This window comes from Mytilus trossulus, chromosome 1 (genome assembly GCF_036588685.1).
Source record: "Mytilus trossulus isolate FHL-02 chromosome 1, PNRI_Mtr1.1.1.hap1, whole genome shotgun sequence".
NCBI lineage: Eukaryota > Metazoa > Mollusca > Bivalvia > Mytilida > Mytilidae > Mytilus > Mytilus trossulus.
Window position 1 is genome coordinate 30,901,503 of NC_086373.1, and position 18,071 is coordinate 30,919,573.

Sequence of the window (18,071 nt, forward strand, 5' to 3'; positions counted from 1 at the left end):
TTGAAATGTTTCAATTTCAATTGACAAATATTCATGGAAGTTTTACTTTTATAGCCGACTGAGTAACTTGATTTGCTGGTTAAACATATCAGGCAGAAATATGATACCTACAACTACAAATAATTTAACTGTAAACATATTTCCTATAAAAATTAGAAACGTAACCCACTGATTCAATAAATACTGAAACAGAAGTAGACATGATTGGATTGTATAAATCCCAATTCTTCAATGATCCATGATCGGCAACATTTATTAAAAAAAGGTGTTTGAAAAAAGGCGCGAGAATTTACGGAAATTTTACACGTTTATGTCGTAAAATTTTGTTGATTAGATTTACATGCTCTCCAAAGCAGCCGATTTTTAGAATTCTTGGTAAGAAAACTTCTATGATGTTGTAATTTATTGTTGATAAATGAAATATTTAAAAGAACAAACTGAACGAGAACTTGTTTATTCTTAGAGAAAATGGGAGGATAATGTATAGACCATGAGACCCCGTGAATTGTTTTGGATAGACTGTCTGCAACATTCCAGTGAAACGACAGCGAGTGGTCATTCATCTGTTGACTGCATTGCTTCATCCGAGCCCGTCGATGGTTTATTTGTGCTAAGTCGTGTAACTCTGGGTAACGAAAAGAGTTCACACCTAATCTGAACCACGCTGAGGAGACCAAGTTTGTTTTGACATACTGATAAAATATTAAAATCATTTAGTTGTCTGGAGTTGAAACTCTCTGGCCAGTTCCTAATCCAAATGCATGTAGATTGTAGTTATTATAAGTTATATGGTTTGCTACTGACCCCCTACGGATCCATAGAAAGTAAGGAAAATCCATAGGGGTTGAGGCCGGAGGTGGTGGTGTGGAGGCCCCCTTATGAACTATAGCTACCTTCATTGAAGATTCAGAATTTTTACCTACACCTCCCAAAATTTGTCAAATTAGGGGAACCTTGGTCCCTGCCCTCCCCCTTTTTAAACCCTGGATCTATCTGCACATGCTTAAATATTGATTTTACTCTAGAACTTATAAGATTTTTTCTCTTGAGTAATGACTAGCTGTCTGCCTGAGTTATTTCCCATATATTACCCCTAATGTAATTTCAGAAAGTATTGTATGCATTTATTATTGCCAATTTTATACACCCGTTTACAGGATGGTACATGTATACTGTTGTCTGTCCGTCAGTCCATCAATCATATGCATGTTTGACATTTTCTTATAACGCTTAAACCAATTTGCATGAAACTATGTTGAATTGTTTATTTATATTGTGATTTCCCTTTTGATTTTTATGTCCCACCTACGATAGTAGAGGGGCATTATGTTTTCTGGTCTGTGCCTCCGTTCGTTCGTCCGACTGTTCTTCCGTCTGTGCATCCGTCCGTCTGTCCCGCTTCAGGTTAAAGTTTTTGGTCAAGGTAGTTTTTGATGAAGTTGAAGTCCAATCAACTTGAAACTTAGTATACATGTGCCCTATGATATGATCTTTCTAATTTAAATGCCAAATAAGAGTTTTGACCCCAATTTTACGGTTCACTGAACATAGAAAATGATAGTGCAAATTTCAGGTTAAAGTTTTTGGTCAAGGAAGTTTTTGATAAAGTAGAAGTCCAATCAACTTGAAACTTAGTGTACATGTTCCCTTTGATAACATCATTCTAATTTTAATGCCAAATTAGAGAATTTATTCCAATTTCACGGTCCACTAAACATAGAAAATGATAGTGTGAGTGGGGCATCGGTGTACTGTGGACACATTCTTGTTATAAATTTTAGTTTTATGTTTCTGAGTTATGCATGACGGGGTTTATTCATTACTAAAAGGGGGTTTTCAAGTTAAGGACAATAACTGAATAATGCTTTGAGCAGTTTTCAAAAAACTTTGGTGAATTGATTATATCTATAGATGTAAACTCCCTCTCAGATTCTACGTTTCTGCGTTTTGGGATTTAAAAAAAGGGGTAATGTTCAAGTTTTCAGACAATATCCTTAAAGAGCTTTAAGCTGCTTTCATTTCTCTTTGGTGACAGATTTATATTTATTAAGTCAGATAACCTCCCTTTAGTTTTTTTTCAATAAATTTCTGATATGATGTCATTGAGAAGTTATTGAACTTTATCCTTTAAAAATGTGATGAGTGTATTATGAGCTCATGGCACAACTGTATGCACTTAAACATTAATACATTTGTACATATGTATTTGTTTTGTGTAATACATGTAAGCCAAAAAAGACTCTGAATACAAAAACAAATCTGCAATAAAATTTTGGTTTACAGAATATTTTATTTTATTTGGTGTTTAAAAGTTTGGACTAAAAAAAGTAGAATAAAGACAATCTCTCTCTGTGTTATATACATGTATACATTTTTAATATCTAAAGACTATGTTCATCAGTGAATGTAGATTTGAGTTCTTCATTATATGAAATTGAATAATCCAACTGCATTCATTTTCCAGTAACCTTGTCCCTATTGAATATTTCATTGCATTATGTGTATTTGTAAAACTGTCATTATTTATTGTAGTCGATTGTACAGTGACAAGTCAGCGCAATTCAAAACACATTTTTCTTGACAATTTGATTTAGACGCCTGTTGATTGCTGTAAAGCTGGTGACTCATCTTACTTTTGAAATTTCTTGCAATGGAATTGCTAAATCAGTACCAAGCCTTATTTTGACTCAATAAATTAAGATAAATCAGCTTTTGTCCTATAGATTTTGACCTGCAGAGAGTTCACTTCAGACTTGTAGCATATTATTGATCCAAGCCAATCTAATCTTGTAAATTGCAATCCATTCTTCAGTTATTTGCATATTAATGTTATTTTCATATCATGATTGCTCTAACATATATATCATCTATTGTTTATACATGTTAGCATTGTGAATTTTAGATCACATTCTGTAGAGGAAAACAGACACAGGCAGTTAATAGTGACGAGGATTATTTTCCAGTGCCAGGACAAGGGTAGGTAATAAGTAATTGTTCGATATGTTTCTTCAGATTTTTCAGAAGACATGACTCAACTATTTTTGGTAAAGGAAAAACAAAATGAATGCCTTAAATTATTAATCAAGTCTTATTAAAAACAAAACCCAGAGAGATACATTTTTTTTAACAACGGCTTTATTATGTATGTATTAAAATGATGACTGAAGTTTGAACCCAGCTAATACATAGAAATAAAATATGTGGTATGAGTGCCAATGAGACAAATTTCCATCCCAGCCACAATGTGTAAATTAAGTAAACCAAATACACTCTGTCACATCTTTGGTTTCACCAGAACAGAAAGTAGTTGGTCCAATCTGAATTTCCTCAGCCTAAATGAGAAATTGAGATTGGTTCTCAAAGATGTATTTTCATCAACTGTCCCATGTAAGGAGCCTCTGGCCTTTGTTAGTCTTGTATGTTTATTAATTTTAGGGCCACATTTAAAAATATTTTGGTTTGCCCAAACCCTACCCAAAGGTTGAGACAGTGGGTAGGTAGGTAGGCATTTTCTTTTTTTTTTTCACAAAAAGAAATTGAAGTATCAGACATTTATTAATCTTCATGCCTATTTGATTAAAAAAAAAACTTCTTCAAATCAGGACAATAAAAGAATTGAGAAGGCAGCTTTTTTCTGGGTAGGTAGCGTTTGGGCAAACAAACCTATTCTTTATTTTGGCCTAGTTCATTTGTATTTTGGAGTTTAGTTTGATGTTCATTTTCACTGTACTTCAGGGGCACCTCAGGGTATTGGATTTTCTCCCTACATTGAAGACCTATTGGTTATATGCTCTTTGGTCAGGTTGTTGTCTCTTTGACATATTCCCCATTTCCATTCTCAATTTTATTCACAACTTATAAAAAAGAAGATGTGGAATAATTATCCACAATAGACCAAAATGACACAGAAATTAATAACAATAGGTCACTGTACCGCCTTCGACAATGAGCAAAGCCCATACCACATAGTCAGCTGTAAAACAACTCAAACAAGAAAACTAACACCCTATATGAAAAAAAAAGAACGGAAAACAAATACGTTTTACAGGGTCTTGTCTTGGTACAGGCACATACATACATAATGTGGCGGGGTTAAACATGTTAGCTGGATCCTAACCTTCCCCCTTACCTGGGACAGTACAACATAAGAATGAACTATAAAAATCAGTTGAAAAAGGCTGAACTCATCAGATGGACAAAAAATACAAGTGGACTTGGCCGGGTACTTGTAAGAAATAAAACTCCATTGCAAGAAACAATATAACTAGCAGGCTAAGAGTCCTCCACTTAAAAAGTACACCACTCCTTAAATTATGAGTAATGCAATATTTTAACAACTTGTCTACCGCACATTTCAGTTTTAAATACAGATATCCTATAATTTTTAAGGTGAAGCAACATTTTGTCAGTACATGATTTTATAAATATTTAAAGGGTAAATTGACATCATCTGATAGTTCATCCCTTATTTGTACAGGAGATTTAATATTGGTAAAATTGCACGGTATATCTTTCTGTTTATTATTAAAACGATTTGGTCATGGATGTTACGGTAGATAACAAAAGTTTTATTGTTTACTCTTTGAAACATCAGGTAATTACAATCTTTTTGTGAAATTTGATGTTCGAGGACAATGTTATTGAATGGAAGCAATGACCTTTCAACGCTGTATTACAAAATAAATAAAGTAAATCAGTCTTTTTGAGATTTAAATTTTGAGATAGATATAATCTACATGTAAGAATAGAAAATATAAATGTCAAAATAAATTTATACATATTGAACAAAGATACACATTAAACATTAATACACTTGAACATTTTAAAATACATATTAAACATACAAATTCATTGATATGTGTAGTGAGCAGCCAGTGATGTTGGCAAATCTTTAGTCCTTAAACCTAAGAAATCATATAAATAAGGTTGTTAATGTCATGAAGTAATAATGGTTCTTTTACGATAAAAGCTCTAAATGGACAAAATATTATTAGCTCGCCTGGCCTAAAAGGCCAAGTGAGCTTTTCCCATCACTTTGCGTCCGGCGTCCGTCATCGTCCTGCGTCGTTAACTTAAAAAAAAATCTTCTCCTCTGAAACTACTGGGCCAAATTAAACCAAACCTGTCCACAATCATCATTGGGGTATCTAGTATTTTAAAAAATGTGTCCGGTGACCGGCCCAACCATCCAAGATGGCCGCCATGGCTAAAAATAGAACATAGGGGTAAAATGCAGTTTTTGGCTTATAACTCAAAAACCAAAGCGTTTAGAGCAAAACTGACAAGGGGTAAAATTGTTCAACAGGTCAAGATCTATCTGCACTGAAATTTTCAGATAAATCGAATAACCCATTGATGGGTTGCTGCCCCTGAATTAGCAATTTTAAGGAATTTTAAGAAATTTTGTTGTTTTTGGTTATTATCTTGAATATTATTATAGATAGAGATGAACTGTGAACATCAATAATGTTCAGCAAAGTAAGATTTACAAATAAGTCAACATGACCAAAATGGTCAGTTGACCCCTTTAGGAGTAATTGCCCTTTATAGTCAATTTTTAACCATTTTTTCGTAAATCTTAGTTATCTTTTACAAAAATCTTCTCCTCTGAAACTATTGGACCAAATCAAACCAAATTTGGCCACAATCATCTTTGGGGTATGTAGTTTGAAAAATGTGTCCGGTGACCTGTCCATCCAACCAAGATGGCCGCCATGGCTAAAAATAGAACATAAGGATAAAATGCAGTTTTTGGCTTATAGCTCAAAAATCAAAGCATTTAGAGCAAATCTGACATGAGTTAAATTGTTTATCAGGTCCAGATCTACCTGCCCTGAAATGTTCAGATGATTGAACAACCAGTTGTTGGATTGCTGCCCCTGAATTGGTAATTTTAAGGAAATTTTGCTGTTTTTGTTTATTATCTTGAATATTATTATAGATAGAGATAAACTGTAAACATCAATAATGTTCAGTAAAGTAAGATTCACAAATAAGTCAACATGACTGAATTGGTCAATTGACCCCCCTAAGGAGTTATTGTCCTTTATAGTCAATTTTAACAATTTTCATAAAATGTGTAAATTTTTACTAACATTTTCCACTGCAACTACTGGGCCAAGTTCATTATAGATAGAGATAATTTTAAGCAGCAATAATGTTCAGTAAAGTAAGATGTTCAAACACATCACCATCACCAAAACACAATTTTGTCATGAATCCATCCTCTTCCTTTGTTTAATATTCACAAAGACCAAGGTGAGCGACACAGGCTCTTTAGAGCCTCTAGTTTAATAGACATCCACACCTTTGTTTCTAATGGCATTTATAAAGTGTACAGAATATTTAATCCAACAGGAACAGATATTGTGGCATTATTTATAACAAAGTTCCTGTAGACTTATATAAGCCCTGAATTGCTGAATAGAGGCTCTACAAGAAATATGATTTTTTTTTTTAAATTTGATGAGAAAGAAAATCAATTTTGGCTAATAAGTCCAACAGTTTTAGTGGGAGAATATTTGTCTAGGACCTCAGATTGATGCAATTTTCAGTTTCTGAGCAATGTAATTAAGTGCAGACAGATCTTATTCATTTATGTTTGTTAATGAGTAAAAAACCTGAAGTAAGTATTAAATTGGCCTTATTTTATGGCTTGACAATATCTGAAAGGAAACCTATAAATTGGCTTATTCATTAAGCCTTGATAATACAAGAAATAATAGGCCAACTGAATGTTTTTAAAACACCTTAAATAATTTTTATCTAAGGATATTTAGTTTAAACAATGTGATGGTACATGTTCAAAAGACTATTAAGTATACCATCACCCTAAGGCCTTTCAGTATGCATAAGAGTCATCAGTGGTGCTCGAATAAAACCCGATGGAAAGCCTAAATTTAACAAAACTTTAGAACACGAAGCAAAACAAAATTATATACTTTTATTAATTTTTCATAGACTATAAATACAAGGAAACTGTGCTGGATTTAACCAAAAATGTCCTTATAATGCACATGCGTTAAAGGTAGAAAAGAAAGCAGAAAACTGAATTTTTTGGCCTGATCGATCTTTTACATGCTGTAATTGAAAAAAAAATCATTAGTGACTTAATTAATTTTACACTCATTTAGTCTTTACTGGTAGAAGAAAAATTCCTTATAGCTTGAAGTATATAGTTCCGTTTTTTTTTTTTAGCCTTAACGTTCAATAATTGAATAAAATCGTACGTATGTACAAGGCAATGAATCATCTTGAAATCCAATTACAAACTCAGTAAGCGTAGAGAAAGGAGCTGTATTAATGTTGAGAGGCTTTTGTCACAACATGTCATTAAATTGTCCCAAACAATATAATTTTCTAATAAGTTGTGAGACTGACCACGTCCATGGGTCAGCTTAGGTCAATCCAACACATGCAGGAGACGATCAAATACCCATTATTCATTCTTAATGGAAGTGTATAAAAAAGAAATGAAATGGATAAAAAACTAAATTGATATTTAGCTTGATTGGTTAAATATGTTTCCATCTGATATTATCGGCAATCATTTCTGCATGAAATATTTTGGAAATTTTCAACATGATGTTTTAATTATGATGCTATGGTTTTAATCAATAAGGCTTTAATGGTATTGAAATTGTATAATGCTAAATATGGAATTATGGTCGTGTTGTAAATTTTAATTTTCTTTTTGATCAATATTTAGAGCATGCTATAAAATAAGTATTTATCTGAAATATTCTTCCCATTTTTTCACAAATCATAATAAAAAAATTTGGTGAAGGAAATTCAATATCTACATCATAAACAGGGCAGTAGTTCGAAAAGTGGCTTAATCTTTTTTTGTGATTCATATTTTTTATACGATGGAAGATTATGACTATTAAGTATATATATATATATATATGCTTTTCAGCTTTAAGTTTAGTGCAATATACAGGGTACCATTGATGAATGTAAAATATCTTTTTTAGTTAGATAAACTTGTTTTTCCAAATTAAGTTTGTCATTTCAGAGATAACTATGCAGTTTTGGTTTTGAATGTCAGATAAATAATTTTGATATAGCTTTGTGTCGCTGTGATGTAAGAACTGTATGTAAAAAAAAAAGGAAAAGTAGAAAGCATTTGAATATATTTATACATTTTCTTTAAATTGCCTGCATTTTCCCAATAGATCATGTATCTGGAAGTTTTATTGCATCCAAGGTTTTTCAGGGCCATAGTTTATATTACAGACCCAAAAAGGCCCTTTTACAATGTCAGCTTCCTTTAGTTGCTTTTGATAATTCCAATTGAACTGATGAGTTAAAATTGGAACAAATGTGTGTTTGAAAGTTTTTTATTTTTATTTTGATGGGTTATGCTTTATACTGTAATTACTTCTGGAAATCAGGGAAACTCAGTATTTTAAACTTTTTTCACAATTGGATGCTTTGAAATATTTTTGTAGTAGGATGTAAAATAAGTAACAATGTTTTCAATGGTCAAATGATTAATATTAATTAAATGAATTATTTGGTAGTTTTTGATTGAGGCCTTTGACCTTTTACTTGCTATGGGGTTTGAAACAAAGAAGCTACAATATTGGAAAGTGAATTATTAATGAAACGGTTACAGATGTCTTTCTCTAAATTTAATTTCTTCCTCCATGCATCTGTTGTCTCCCAAAGATGGACGTATTGATCAGCTTGAGTTATTATATTTTTATTATGATGTCTGGAGGGACGGAGAAATAAAGTTATTTCTTTGTTCCTTGGTTTAGTTTAATTGTGGACATCAAAGTGATGGATAAAAATGATAATTGAAATGGACGCACTACGTTTGCGCGCATTTGGGGATTAAAATATTTTACGTTTGCGCGCAGCTTTTGATTACATTTGCGCGCATTTATTTTACAGGTAATCTCAAATTTATATACTGTTCATATTGAAATCTAAAGGCAAGTAAACACTCCGTTATATATATATATTCTTTATTGCCTCCAGGCAATTAAACAAAATAGGCAAATTAAATCAGAAAATGTTAGTTATATTAATCTTGTAGTAAAGTTCCAAATTTATGGATATATCGAACGCATATAGCTTGGAATGACTCTAGTTGGTCGGTTTCTAGTAGAAAATTGTCCGAATCGCAAGAAAGTAGGTAATAAAATAGTTCTTCATCAGACAAAGTAATTGGATCGATGTTTATAATTTCACATCAAAAGTTATCACGTGTTTCGTCAACATGGTCACACTAAGAAATAGCGTGAATTTTGCATGCACCTTTGACTTATTGAAATGTGTTTGAAAATCGAAAAAAAACCCATTAAGAATGGAAATGGGGAATGTGTCAAAGAGACAACATACTAAGACTAACGGAAGGGGTACTGATACTTAAAAATAATTGAACAAACTAATAGATAAATAAGCATTATTACCTGTATTTTTTCTGAGTTTACCTGTCAAAAAAATGCGCGCAAATGTAATGGAAAGCTGCGCGCAAACGTAATGATTTTTGCGCGCAAATGTAATGGTAATGCGCGCAAACGTAATGCACCGATTGAAATGGAGAATAATTTTATAGAAGATATTAATACCGTTATTATGGTAAAATTATGTTGAATGTTTCTCAGCCATTTCATAAAATAAAATGGTTAGGCTTAAAAAAATAGTATAAAATGAATTGGCCATTATTACAAAATAGACAAATCATTACAATAAAATTTATAATGCATGTAACTTATGGTACTTCACCAGATGCACATTTTGACAACTAATTTATATCCTTTCTTTTCTGACCTATAAAATTAATAAAATTGAGAATGGAAAGGGGAATATGCCAAAGAGACAACAACTGTACCAAAGAGCCGATAACAGCCATCAATGGGTCTTCAATGTAGGGAGATAATCCTGCACCCTGAGGTGGGCCTCAGCTGGCCCCTGAATAAAAATGTGTACTAATCCAGTGAAAATGCACTTCATATTAAAGCCTAAACTCTAAGAAATAAACATAAAGGACTTAAAGTTAAAAATATACAAGACTAACAAAGGCTTAGATGCTCCTGACTTATGATAGGTACATATATACCAAATAATAAAGATTGTTGGTCCTTTTCAATTTTTATCAACCAGATAACAGCACTGAGTCTTGATTTGGTTAATACATCTCATTGTTCTCCTTTGCAAAGACACAATATAAATGCTACATTTTGTTGTACTTCTAAGAAAGCTGAAATTCTTGTACCTGAATTTACAGTTTAAGAGCCAAATTCAGTCATTCTAGAATTGCTACTAGGAACCTACTGAAGGTCTTTTTTTTTGGGACACTACGACTTCCTCCACCAATAAAAACTGACTGCCACGAAATCTCAGTGCATAATAGCATTATTTAAATAGTGTTGAAAGTGGCGTTATGCATCGATCTCAAATGAACTACATGTTAAAAGCTACGAATTTAATCAAAGGAAAAGTACATGCATTTGTCAAGAACATGATGAGATTCTGGGTTGGTGGACAATTTTTTGCAATAAATCTAAGTAAGCTAATACCACAATTATATTGTGCTGTGTAACAAATTGTTACAATAAAAAATAAGATTGCTTTCTAGGAGTTTAATTAAATGCATATTTACCAAACAATTTAGTTATTCTCTTGTAAGATACATGTTAATAAGCTAATTTAATTGTACATTACAGCTGTGTTGAATAACAGAGAGAGCAGGTAAAGATCAAGCATGGTTTGGTATGTAGAGAATTACATGTTATGTAACCAGTTAATTACCTTTGTTTGTTAATTTACTTGTGTAATCACAACTAACAGCATTGCAGACAAAACAATAACATCATTGGATCTGCTCTTTCAGGTTTTGGAAATATTATATCAAATACAAAATTCTTCACAACAGCTGTCTTTGCTAACAAGCTAAAACAATGCATTCCCATCATTTTGGATATTGTCTTTAAAATTTGAATCCAATTGTTCCCTGGATTTGGCTATAAGACTTCTGGTTAATTTGACAAAACATTTTTAATGAGTTTGTTCTTGATATTCAATATTTTGGACCAACCTTTACTCTACAGAACATGTTATAAGGAGAGTTGAATAATTTTTTAATTTCACTTTTAAGCCAAGTGTTGTCTATTATTTTTATTTGAATTATTTTGCTGCAAAGTTATGCAGTGACAGATCCAGAGGGGGGTTTCGGTGGTTGGAACTCCCCTTTCTTTTGGATGGTCAATGCATTTAAATGGGGACATATATTGTTGGAACCCCCATTTTATCCAGGGTTGGAAACTCCCCTTTTAAAAATGGCTGGATCTACCCCTGTTATATCTCATTTAAAGAATAAAATATAAGATGTTAATTTTAAAAAGGACTACTTTCTTTAAGTCGTTACTTAAGGTTCATGTGGATCCTTTGGCTAAAATGGCCGTATTTTCACCTCAAAATTTACTCAGAGTACAGACAAACCTGCGCATCTGTAAAACATTTCAGGCATAGCATGCCCTAAATAAATGAGTTTTAAGTATGTTTTATAAATGTTTTAGAAAAATAAAAACTTACCAGGATTTTGCTGTGCACTTTTTTTCATTCCTCCAGAAGGTGCCAAAATAAACTAAGTTGGGAAACAGGTTTGAGAACTTCCCCACAGGTTAAAATTAAAGTAAGCATTTGTAATTGACATGGACAATAGATACCTGACAATAATTGGTTATTTAAACTGTGTACCTGAGTGGACCATATCAAGGTAAACTCAACTGTTTGTTAATTTTCTCATCTTCTGCAGAGACGAAAAAAAGTGTACGGCAAAATCCAGTTAAGTTATGAATTTTCTAAATAATACAATGCATTTGATTTCTATTTATCTAGGGCATGCTATGCCTTAAAACTTTTCCAGATGCACAGGTTTGCCTGTACTCAGAGAAAAATTTGAGGTGAAAATACGGCCATTTTAGCCATAGGGTCCACATGACCCTTAAAGGAGTAGGTCCAGTAAGGACCAAATTTGGCCTCAAATTTTAGGTTCATCTGACGAAAGATTTTGACCACTTTTTAAAACTTAAGGGGGTAGACCTTGGTTCAGGGAAACAACTCTTTAAGTCAGTTATACGTTTGTAAAAGTCAAGTTTTATCAATGTATTTTTAGCATTTACCTGAAACAGATTGGAAATAATCTATGTAACCTTGAAGCTTAGAATATGTTTATGAAAATGGTTGACACAAATGTACTGATGATTTTAAGAGTTATTTCCCTTAACCAAGGTCTACCTCCTTAAGTGTCTATTTTATTTTATTTCATTCTATTAGTTTATGTTAAAGATTGTAACTGGTTTTGTCAAAACGACCTCATTCAAGTTCAAATATGAAAAATCTACAAATTATGCCAAAAAAATGTCCCTTTTCAGATGTTTTTTGTCAAAAATGAATCGGCTGCATTCGTTTTCATCCTCAACCTTTATATACATTATGTATTATCATCAAATACAACTTACATTTTAATATTAAGGATGAACATGAGATGGGGCCACTTTCGTTTAAAAGGAAAATCGTCTAAAATTTAACTTAAATGCTAGAATTGTGAAGATTTCAGTGATTTAGCATGACTTAACGATGCTAGTACCCAAAATATGTGCACTGTATTGTCAAAAACAGCCCATATTTATGTAGCAGAAGCATTCTACTGTCCAATAAATAACTAAAAGTTTACTGGTTAACAATTTTGTAAAACTGCTATATTTTAGGGCCACAAATGGGTCTTACCGGACCTACTCCTTTTATATGTGTAATGCAAGGTTTTGATAGTAAACACCACACATTATATCCATTTTTAATGAAACAAATGACCAATTGAAAATGTATGCCTAAAGACAGAGCCAACACTTTAATTTTGATAGCTAGAATACAACAAGCTTGATCATTTTGGCACATTTTCTTTAAGTATAACAAAAAATACTATTAAAAGTCAATTATGCATTCAGACACCCACTTATTTAATCGCATGAAAGATGTTCTTGTATGCAAAATTTATTATATTCAGCAAATATTATTTTCAACAGCAATATGTTTGAAATGTGAAATAATATTTGATTTTTTTTTAACTATGTAAAATTGTTAAACAATGTTTTAAGTATGCTCACATTGGATTTTTGATTTTTGAAATACTACTTTAAGATTTTGACCCTGTCCTACCCATTAACAAACATAATGGATTATATTTAATTTAATCTTATTTGTAAGGTCAAAATCAAATAATTTCAGATTCACTTGCAAATTCAAGTTACTTAGATTTTATCATTATTCAACAATATGGAGATTTAAATGGTGATTTAAATTAAACCAACAAACATAAAAACTTGTTAATTTTGTTTACACTCTATTAACCTTACAATAGTCCTTACACAATCTGCTATTGTCATCACAGCATGGGTTGGCACCAAAGGTATAAAAATACAACAAAATAACCTTTGGTAATGGAACCATGTCCCAGGGGATGAATTTATGGTCAGATGACCTGTATCCCCAGCTGTCCACTTTATCATGGTAGGCTGAGTCTGGTCAAGGGATTTTCTAGTGTTTGAGAAATTATTAGTGTAGACAGATGAATTAGAGAAATTCATTAGAATGGATGAAAAGGATTATTGAATTGAATTGATTTTCTAATTTTAGGTAAGGTAGCTTTTGTTAGAATATAATGGTGAAAGATTTAACAAGATTATATTCATCCATTTCAAATATTTTTACAACTTCATGTTTATTATTATAAACCTAGTTCTATTATTAAAAAACACATAAAATACCAACTTAAAGATCTGAATGAAAAAGAAATAAAAACGTTCACCTGTCTGCTAGAGAAAATTTCAAAAGAAAACTATTCATTTCTAGCAATTAGCAAATTATTTCTGAGTAAAAACCTGGATGCTAGTGAATGGTATAAAAACTCAGCAAATTATTTGTGAGTAAAGACGTGCATGCCAGTGGATGGTATAAATTCATCAGGTGTATTGAATCTGTAATGATTAGAAATAAATGGGTATTATCTTTGACACATCTGTTATAGAAAACTTAATTTCCTTTATTTGACTTCCTTCCTAGGAATTATAGATATTATTGATTGAAAAGAAATTTGTTGAATATTTTCTTTCATTGAATTTTTGTTTTACCAATAGCAAACATAAAACCTCTATAATTTGTTATTGATATTTTGTTCTAGTCGACATTTCAAAGAAAGATTTGTGTTCTAATATGATGAAGACTTGAATTATTCACTGTACAGAAACATCAAAAACATTTACAAAATGTTAGTGCACTCACATTTTTTCAATGTCAAGGATACTGTAGACCTTTACTGAAGTTAATTCTATAGTTTCTAGTTGTCTGGCTTTAATGGAATATAACATATTCCTGGTTTTAATTAGCATTACAACTGAGACAATTGATGATTACTGAATGTTTTTTATCATTCATTCATTGGTCAACTGTTTTAAAATTAAGGTCAATTCAGCCATTCTTGTAACATTTAAGTCCTGGACTTCAATATTAGTGAATAATCAATAAATAATGGTAATAACGAAGGAATTGCAGAAATAAGGAACTTGATTTTCTCTTTAATATTTTGCTTCTGTGTTATATCCAGACCTATCATGTGTATGATATAGTGGAGTAATTTTGATTGATAAAGTTTTATGAAGATATACCTCTGAAAGCTCTTAGTGTCAAGCGTGATCTATATCATAAAATCATCCACTATAAGTAGGTGTTAGTTATCACATTCAATGAAGTATAGGTATAAAATATTAATGACCATTTTTCATTATTTCCACAGGGAACATATTGACTTTTATACATATTGAAGATTTATGTCTGTTGATTTTCTTGTTTGAATTGTTTCACATTTTGTCATTCTATTAATTTCTATGGCTATTTATAATCTTCTATATATGTGTGAGTTTTGCTCATTGTTGAAGCACTACTGTGACCGTTACTGCTTTAGCTGATTAAATTTATCCCTTAGTCTATGATTGACAGCTGTCTCTTGGCAATCATACCACATCTCTTAATTGTCATGCTGAATTTGTGAATATTTTGAGTTTCTGTTTAAAGAAAATTGTAATTGAAAGTTAGCATGGTTAAAGTAAAAAATTGTGGTGCCATTTTATATGAGGAGTGTCAATCATTTCAGATCTTTAAATTCATTTTAAGTTTTTTTTAAAATTTTTATAAGTCTGTGACAAAGGATTAAAGTTTAGCAGTCCTCTAGATGATTTAGGCTTGAATATTAGCCCTTACAGTTGACATATCCTTTTGAAATTATAAGACATTAGTCTGTAGTAAAAAGGAAAGGCTGGTATTGACGTTTGATATCTAGGATTTGATCCTGTCTGACATTATGATTAAAGTATCTAGTGATTTAAGAAAGTCTGATTTTTGACAGATTTCAACTTTTTAGACCTTAGTACAGCACAAATGTACAATTATTTTTTTTAAATTGTTATTTGGATGGAGAGCTGTCTCATTGGCACTTACACCACATCTTGAACTTCCTATATCTAATGAATAATGCATTTTTACAGAATCCAGCCACATACATCTCGAATAAACTCATCAAATAATGATATTTGTAAATTTAAAACTTAAATCAGAACCTCTCTGCATAAGTGAATTTCAGTATGGAGTTCATTGATGATTGATGTACATGTATGAACTCACCTAGTCATGGTTCATTGATGATTGATGTACATGTATGAACTCACCTAGTCATGGTTCATTGATGATTGATGTACATGTATGAACTCACCTAGTCATGGTTATTGTGTTATACATCTATGTGCATTGTCAGTACCTTCAATAAGGTTCCGAGACCACAATTATTTCGTAGTGCATTTCTTTTAGAACAGAAATGAAAATTAAAAAAATCCCACTCGGCTCTAACTCAAAATATGGATAATTTTATTGTTTAGGGAGTCTTGAAATCTTTTGACAGCTTCCGAAGTGCTAATTTTCAACCTTTTTCAGCTGGACCAAATCACTACTTTCCTTTAAAATTTTGGACCCAAATTTTTTTACAGTGTAATTTTACTTGCAATTTGAGGCATTAAACATGGGGAAATAAATTTGGAAGGGGTATAAAAATGAATGGCAAGTAACCCACTGTCAACACTATAGGGACTATATTTGTGAAGAACGAAAATCAAGGGACGACAATTGTGGTCTTGGACCATTATGTGAGAAGTCCATGTTTGATAAGATGTCAGAACCATTTAAAATTTAAAAATGTCAATAATTGCAATATCTCTTGAAATTGGTACCTTTTTGTGTTTTTGATGTGCATGTAATGATTTTGCATTATGAATGGAAATCATATCCTTTGTTTTTTTTCTGTCAGACAGTGCTTCTCTCTATATTTGGTTCAGCTGTTATTAAAGAAAGAATACAAACACATAATTAATCACAGGAAACTGAAGTGCTCTTTTTTGTAATCACTGTTTGTTAGCAACGTAATATGTTATTGTTACTTAAAAGAAAACATGGTTGTTTGATGTTTTAAAACAAAATTGATTCCTCAGAAAAATAAAACACACACGTTATGATGTGTTTATTACTGAAAGGAATGAAAAAAATATTGCAAAAACAACAATTTTTAATAATTTCTGACAGGCTAATTGGAAACATTAAGCATATATATGCTGTTACTGTTACTATGAAAATTTAAAAACAACTTGAATGAGAACTTGTACACTTGAATATGAATATGATTTATAAAAGGAGACATAAGGTATACTCAATAAGATAGCAACCTAACACAGAAAATCATTAAGACTTAAAAGTTCATTCACAGTAATCAGTGATAATAATTTAAAGTCCCTTTTGAGAATTTTGTGGTTATAATGACAAAGAAATGATATGCTTTATTAATTCAGTAACAACAATGTCTACATGCATTTAACAAAACTAACCACAGAAACCTTTTGAGATCTTGAGAAAGGCCTGAAGAAGTAAAAGCTGACACAATTTATTAGGCTGGATTGGGAGGGGGTTGCTATATTAACAAATTACAGAATCTAATTAAAAATAACAGAATTATTAAGTATGACAGCAACACTTGAAGACTCATCAGTGGTACTTGAATCAAGATAGTCGAAAGGTCAAATCAATTAGGAAGTTTAAGAGCAGTGAAAATCGTAAATTTCACCAATAAAAAGATATGGTAAGCCTAATTTGCTACTGCCATTTTAAAGATGTCTAAGGGTATCATAAATAAATTAAAATTAACTAAGGAAATGGGGAATGTGTCAAAGCAACAACAACCCAACAGAGAGCCCTGGTGTAGTGGTTAGTGCTACTAACACAAAGGTTCCTGGTTCGATTCCCGTTTGGGATGAAAATTTCAGGAACTCAATTTTCGGGTCTCCCTTGATACCATTTGCGAGTATGGTCTTGAGGAAATGATGATAGTCCGTTGAAAGGGGATTATAAATGGCTGACCCGGGTTAAGAGAGAGCCATATCTCTTGCACGTAAAAGACACCCTTGTAGATTTCGAAAAAGAGTAGGCTAATGCCGCTACAAGGCAGCACTCGCACCTGCAAAGTGGAAAGGGATTAATATAAGTTGCAAAACTTGTTTCCCAATCCACTATAAAAAAATATGTTTAAACTAAACTAACCCAACCATAGAGCAGACAACAGCCGAAGGCCACCAATGGGTATTCAATGTAGCGAGAAACTCCCACATCCGTAGGCGTCCTTCAGCTATCCCCTTAAAAAATATGTATACTAGTACAGTGTTAATCTGGATGTCATACTTAACTCTGAATTATACACAAGAAACTAAAATTAAAAATCATACAAGACTAATAAAGGCCTGCAGAGGCTTTTTTTTAAAAGGTTTCTTCCATTATTTAATCAATAGTGATAAAAACAAATCCAAAATAATATGACAGTTTTAAGTGTTTGAATATAGATAACTTTTGCTGATTCAGAAATCAGAATATAGTGACAGACATTTAATTCTGACATGACTCATCATCGAAGAAAGTTAGTTTTGGTTTCTGGTCAGATTGTTTTACCCAGGAGAAGTATGAAGAAACTA

The 18,071-nt window shown here is 31.8% G+C and overlaps 1 protein-coding gene across 1 annotated transcript in view; it reads left to right on the plus strand.

The window, feature by feature from the left end:
• The first annotated feature begins 256 nt into the window (after positions 1 to 256).
• LOC134711995 (neurofascin-like) overlaps positions 257 to 18,071 on the plus strand; it is a 95,989-nt gene continuing 78,174 nt past the window's right edge. The window contains exons 1-3 of the mRNA XM_063573113.1: positions 257 to 375; positions 2,903 to 2,976; positions 10,680 to 10,725. The gene's annotated coding sequence lies outside the window, so the exon portion shown is untranslated. The remainder of the gene's footprint in view (positions 376 to 2,902; positions 2,977 to 10,679; positions 10,726 to 18,071) is intronic.